At 42.8% G+C, this 7,245-nt stretch overlaps 1 non-coding gene across 1 annotated transcript; it reads left to right on the forward strand.

The window, feature by feature from the left end:
* The first annotated feature begins 6,712 nt into the window (after positions 1 to 6,712).
* LOC115873913 lies at positions 6,713 to 6,876 on the forward strand. Its single transcript, XR_004048685.1, has one exon. It is a non-coding gene; the product is annotated as a U1 spliceosomal RNA (small nuclear RNA).
* Positions 6,877 to 7,245: the final 369 nt, after the last annotated feature.

Consider the following 7,245-nt stretch of genomic DNA (forward strand, 5'->3'; position numbering starts at 1 on the left):
TGGAACTCTGTCTATGTACTGCTGTAATCATTGTTGCGTGATCTTCAGCAAGATGTTACTGCCATGCATTCCAATGATATTGTTTTATAGTTTGAACCTTCTGTTGGCTCACCTTTCTTTAGAATGGGCGCAAACAGAGATCCCTTCCAGCCACTAAGCCAAGTAGCTGTCTTTCCTGGTAGAGATGAGTTCATGCTTTCAATGCTTCCTTAGCTTGTTGAAACATTTCAATTGTCATTCCATCAACTTCTAGAGCCTTGTTTTGAGCTAGTGCATTCAGTGCAGCTTGAATGTCTTCCTTCAGCATCATTGGCTCTTGCTCAGAAACTTCCTCCTGAAATGTAACTGTTTCTTTTAGGCATAGTGATTCTGTGTCTGCTTTCCATCTTCTATTGATGCTTCCTGAATCAAAATATTCTTTTGCCCAAAATTACAACACGAAGCTTGATTTTTTTAAATTTCTTTTTAGTTTAGGATAGGCTGAGCATGTTCTTCCTTTTTGCTTTTCTCTTTCTAGATCTTTGCACATTTCATTATAATATTTGGCTGTGTCTTCTTGAGCTGCCCTTTGAAATTTTCAATTTAGCTCTTTGGCTTCATTATTTCTTCCATTTACGTTACTCTATGACTAAGAGAAATTTTAGAGTCTCTTCTGACATTCATTTTTATCTTTTCTTTCCTTCCTGTCTTTTTAGTGACCCTTTGTTTTCTTCATGTACGATGTTCTTGATGTCCTCCCTCAGCTAATTAGGCCTTCTGTCATTAGTGCTCTAGTATTGCTTCTTTTCTTGAAGTGTTCCTGACGTTCAAGTGGGAGAAGCTCAAGAGAGTATTTTTACTCTAGTGGACTTGTTTTAATTTTCTTTAGCTTTATTCTGAACTTACCTCTGAGCAAGTGATGATATGTTCTAGAGTCAGCCCCTGACTTGGTTTTTGCTGCTTATTTCAAGCTTCTCTATCATGTCTTCCCACAGATGTTGTCAATGACTATATATATTCGAGTATAAGCCCAGTTTTTCAGCACATTTTTAATGCAATTTTTGTGGTAAAATTAGGCGCCTTGGTTGATATTCCAGTTGTTTGATACTCGAGTATATATGGTAGATTTGTGTGTTTTACGTCTGGAGAAATCCATGTGTATAGTCATCTTTTGTGTTGCTGAAAAAGATATTTGCTATAAACAAGTCATTGGTGTATTTTCCAATTATTGTTCCTTCCTCTTTGTTTCCAACTCTTGCATTCCAATCACCAATAATTATCAATGCGCTTTGATTGTATGTTTGACCAATGTCTGACTTAAGATGTTGGCGAATTCTTTTGTAGCTGGTGCATAAATCTGAATAATAGTTGTACTGATTGGATTCTAGCACAGACAGCATTGTATTTCATGACGGAGTTTGCAATGTCCTTTTTGACAATGAAGGCCACATCATTCCTCTTTATTCTGCTATCCCTGGCATAGTAAATCATAGGATTTTCTGATTCAAAATAGTCAATACCAGTCCATTTCAGCTAACTAATGCCTAGAATATTGATCTTTATGCATCCCATTTCATTTTTGATGACAACGTTTTCCTAGAATCATAGTTTGCACATTACAAGTTCTGGTCATTAGCAAATTTATTCAGCTGTTTCTCCTTATCTTGAGTCATTCCCCATCAGAAAATGATTCTGAAGGTTCCTGTCCCCCAGGCTTCACCTGATTCACTTCTCCATGATCGATGCCATTCTTGGAAATCACCTCCTCTTCGGTTATATTTCGAGGGCTTTCCTACCTGATAATGCCCTGTTGCTGGCACTATCGCAGACAATGTTTTGCTTCCCTTCATTAGAACTTCAGTATCTGACAATGTTTCAAAGCTAAGCATAAGGTTTTCAGTTGTTCCTTGCTCCCAACGGGAGCCAAGTCTTTCTTCATTATTTGTTATTGGGCTGGAAGCTCTCCTGACACCTGTTCGCTTTGGGCAACCCTGGTGGCATTTGAAATACCAGTGATGCAGCTTCCATCATCATAGCAACACACAAGCCGCTACACTAGGAATACTCGACAGACAAGTAATGGATCTGAAATTAGTCAATATAAACTTGTGAATAATGACCAAATAATATTCAATGTAGTACTGGAAGCTGACCCCCACCCCTAGTTAAAGGGCACTCAAAACACACAGCAGCCTTAATAACCACCTCACGCCTACTGGCAAGAGTGAAGAAGGTATAGCCTGCGCCATGACTTAGCACACAAAGTCCCGATGAGTTGGAGTTTCTTGACAGCAATGAATAACAATAACTGGACCCAAAGTCAATGTCAAAAACACAATCATATGCTTCGATATCAGCAAATAAGGTTTTCGATGCAATTCGAAAAGATATTATCAATACTTTTCTTCTAACTGCTTCCTTGGGGATGCTTGGTAACTCATAGCCAAAGAATAAAGCAAACAGAAAATCAGTAACCTTACACTGAAGACATAAGGAATATGCTCCCTTAACCAAGTGATGGGGATCAATATCATCAGTGATGTTATATGACTATCATTTACCCAGGAACCCTGGTGGCACCAGCGTTACTTATTGGTCTGCTTACTGCAAGATGTACAGTTTTAAACATCCAGCTGCTGCTCTTCTGGGAAACTCAGGGCTTTCTGCTGCGATCAAACTTTGAGCAGTCTGAGAAAACCCCACAGACACAGTTAGGTCTACCCTGTCTTACAGGGTCGCTAGGAGTAAGCTTTGACTCAATAGCAGTGAGTGGTTTTTTCTTTTTTGATCATGAGCTCACTGATCATGTACCACTTTTGCACCAAAAAGAGCTTGTTGACATTTCACCATTTCAGAAGGAAGCATATGAGAAAGACCCAAGGGTGCTGAAGGAAGAAGTTCGAGCTTCACTGAAAGCATTAGCCAAAAAACAAGGCTCAGGAATTGATTTAATTCCCAGTGAAATGTTTCAGAAACCTGAAGGAGCACTCACTGGTCTTTTCCAGGAAATTTGGAAGACAGCTACATGGTAAACTGAGTGGAAGAGGTCCATATTTATGCCCACTCCAAAGAAAAATGACCCAATGTAAGGTTCATACTATAGAAAAATATCATTATCACACATAAGTTGCTTAAAATCATCCAACAACAGTTGGAGCAGTACATTGACAGGAAACTGCCAGAAGGTCAGGCTGATTCAGAAGAGGACGTAGAACAAGGGATATGATTGCTGATGGCACATGGATCTTGGCTGAAAGCAGAGAATACCAGAAAGATGTTTACTTGTGTTTCATCAAGATGTTCTCAAAATCCAGGTGCGATAGGCTCAAGGTTATATTTTGGCGTAGTGGGCTTGCTTCAGTTGTTTCAGCTTCAATCTGAACTTTCATATGAACAATTGATAGTCTGTTCTAGAGTTGGCCCCTGGCCTCATTTTAGCTGCTAACACTCAGCTTCTCATTTCTTTTCCCCCCACATGTGTAGCCTATTAGGGGGATAGAATTTGGGATAACCTTTTGTCATAGAATTCATATATCATTCATTGAAATCATTCAATCATCTTAAGAAGACTTGTACAATCATCACAATCAATTTAAAACATTTTTTTTCTTGTATAGATTGTTATTATCTCACCATTTCTCCTCTCAGTTTGATTTTTGTGTAGGTGTTTATGCGGTTGGAAAAAGATTTTGCAATGAAGAAGTTACTGGTCTTGCAAAATTCTGTCCTCTGATCTCCAACTTCATTTCTATTACCAAGGCCCTAAGCTTTAATGACTGTTCCTGCCTCCGCTGGGGTAGAACTTACACATCAGTGGGGCTGCTAACCAAAAGCCAGCAGGTGGACACCACCAGGCATGCTGAGGGAGAAAGATGAGGCTTTCTATTCCCATAAAAAATTACCGTCTCAGAAACTCACAGCGGTACTTCTTGCTGTGAATCAGTGAGTTAGTTTATTGTGCCAACCTGGCCGATAAACACATGTGGCATTAATTGAAGGGCAGAGAGATAAATGGCTCGGTGAGGTGAGCCTCGCCTTTCTAGTTCTCGAGTCTCTTGCTTTCTGATGGTTGCATCAGGGTGCAGCTGTCTTAGCAGTTTCAGCTTCAGCTGGCAAGGCTGACTTCCTGCAAGACATCCCCAAGGAGAAGCCACACAGACCTACTCTGATGCAGCCCTGGGTGCTGGAGCAACCTCTTCCCAAATTTTCCCTAAGTTCAATTTAATGTCAACAGACACAGAGAGGAAAGGAGAGTTAGACTCTGGAATGCCCTGATGGGGTTGTCGTTGTTCATAAAATCTGCCCACCCATGACAAGCCTACGGGATAAAAGTTTGTGGAAGCATACTAACTTCAGTTGCAGCCTGCCAGACACAGCCTAATGAGGAGCAAGGGCTGGTGTACGAGACGTCAGGAACTGCAGCGTCAAAGGTAACCTTGTAGAGAGAGGTGGCTTTAAGGAATAAGGAGGACATGGGCAGAAGTATGGTCAGCACTGCGTCCTGAACACGCTGGGCTAAGCCTGCAGGGAAAGGAGGATTTTCAGTCGTGCCCAGTGGAAAAATGAAGACAGAGAAAGTTTGAAAGCCATAACATCAAGTCCACAGCCAATCTGAAGACTGGATGGAGTTTGGTGGGGAGAGAGGCTGTGAGTGGGATCAGCGTGAGACCAGACTTGAAAAGCAGGTCAAGGGCAGCCTGGGGCAGACCGCACAGCACAAGGGGAAGGAGGCTTGTTTCATAACAGAGTGTCAGGGGTCACTGAGCGTATTCACGGAGCTACATGTTCCGATGTCCTCGTTGCAGCCCAACACAGAGGGACTGGGGAGGCTGACCTCCCACTGCTCAAGTGTTGCACTAGTTGTGGTCCTGGCCTCTTGCCGCATCCATTCTTACTCTTTCCCATAGAGAAGAGAACCTGGTTATTGGGTAGCTAGCATTTGTCCACAGTTATACCATAGCCCATAAGCACTGGGGATTTTTATCCTTTTATCTTTCTACTCTGGACAAAATGGAAACCATCGTTCTGCAGAAGTGTATTTTGCTCTGCATCATTTTACTTGGAACAATCCTTTAGAACAAGTTGCCTTCAAGTTGCCCCTCACTCATGGCTCCCTCCTATGGATCAGAGTGGAACTGTGCTCCACAGAGCTTTCCCTGATTGGCCGTTTTTTTTCAAAACCATTTTATTGAAAGTTAATACAGATAGCATATAATTTCATAGTTGAATCACTTTAGGCAGTATTGTACAATTTCTGCCACAATCAGTTTCAAAACATTCTTTTCCATTTTGAATTCCTTGACATCAGCTCCCTTTTACACACACACACCACCACCACCACCACCACCAGACCCCTCCAGAAACCCTTGTTTGATTTGCTGTCCCCACAGGTTCCCGGCCTTGGCTTCTGGTGGTAGCGTGCAGGCCGCTCCTCCAGGGCACCTCTGGAAGGACTTGAATCTCTAACATTTCAGTTAGTTGCCAAGGGTTTTAACTGTTAACACCCTTCCTCCCCTGAGACCCGATGACCTTTGGAGGCAAGCAAAGTTCCCACCTAGGGAGTGTTCTATGTAACAAATGGAGGAGAGCACAAAATTCAAATGCTTTATCTACAGTTTCTTATCAAATCCCACTCCACCCCCAGGCTCCTGTTTCCTGCCTTCTATGTGTATTCTTCTCTCAACATTTCTCTGTGAAGAGAAATTTGGAATTTGATTTTGCTGTAAGCTGAGTAATTTACCTAAAGGTAAGTTAGGCCACAAAAACAAAGTCAAAGAGTCAACCAGATGTTATTATCAATTCAGCCAAGTTGGCAGCTTTCCCTGGGGTTGTATGTGACCTTGTGTCAATTCCCTGACTGTACGCGCTGCCATACAGTCCTCTAGCAGCGTCATGTGTCAGATTCGCATCCTCCTTTCTCAGCTGCAAGCCTCTGGGGTCACAGGATCATGCTTCCATGAAGGCACTCCGTCTCACCTGTAATTGCTTTGCTTACATTGAGACAGGCTTCGCAGTGCATTTTAGGGAAATGCTGCTGAAAGCAGCAACAAGAGCAAAGAGCTCGACTAGCCCAGTGTGCATGTTGGCATTGGCCGTGAATAAAAAAATGAGACAGAAACCGAGTGAAAGGAAAAGAAACCATTCCCCTGGCTCTACACCCCCAGAACCTGCTGCCCTTGACCGGCGACGGAGGAACCTGGCGTGGGAAGCATGCTTGTGGGTCTTACAATGAGCCCTTGTGAAAGCAGCTGCGGAGTTGGAGACCATAATCCGGCCTGCTCTCCACCTGTGTCTGGCATGAAAAAGGGTTATGCCCGAGTCTACAACAAGAGCAATATTCAGCAGTGAGCCTGCCTTGCATTATGCCATCCTGATGGCCCCATAGGACTTGAAAAATGAATGTTAATAGCAGGTTTTGGCCAAGGAAAGGTAAAACATTAAACAGATGATTCTTCTCCTACTCTAGTCCAGAGCCTTTGAAACCAAGCCAACAAAATAAACCCTTAAATTCCAATTGAGTTGTTTTCCGTTTTTTGTTTTTTTTTTTGGTTTTCTTTGATTCCCTTACTTTTGCGGACCGGAGGACGACGTTTACCTTTATGATGTCAGCTAATCCCTGATGTTTAGTCTATTATAGTCACTAAAATGTCAGTAAAGACTTATTAAATTACATTTGTGATCCACTAGGAGATCATGACAATATATTGACAGCCTTGCTAAGAATGGGAATTCCATACTTACCTGGCAGGGGAGATACCATGATCACCAAGGTGGTTTTCCCAGGGGGAGACTTATCTATTGCACTCCGGTTGTGCTGACCCCTGTGACTTCCCCAAATGTGGGAAACTTGACTGCATAATTTGTGGTAGTGGGGAACTGTGTTTGCCCTCTCCCCTTTATAAAAAAAAAGAAAAGAAACAAAAGAATCGGAATTCCAGAACACTTGCTTGTGGTCATGAAGACCAAGATGCACTCGTTCAGGAGAGCAAGGGGATGCTGCACGGTATACGTCAGGGAAGGTGTGTGTCAGGGTTACATCCTTTCGCCCTACCTATGCAATCACTGTGCTGAGGGAACAATTCAAGATTTGGGGCTGTATGAAGGAAAACACGGCATCAGGATTGTTGTTGTTGTTAGGCGACATCAAGTCAGTTCCGACCCATCCGACCTTATGCACAACAGAAGGAAACACTGCTCAGGCCTGCGCCACCCTCACCATTATTCCTGTGCCTGAGCCCCTTGTTGCAGCCACTGTGTCAATCCCTC

The sequence above is a fragment of the Echinops telfairi genome, unplaced genomic scaffold, assembly GCF_000313985.2.
Source record: "Echinops telfairi isolate 266 unplaced genomic scaffold, ASM31398v2 ScPeMD7_7469;HRSCAF=8507_1, whole genome shotgun sequence".
NCBI classification, from domain to species: Eukaryota; Metazoa; Chordata; class Mammalia; order Afrosoricida; family Tenrecidae; genus Echinops; species Echinops telfairi.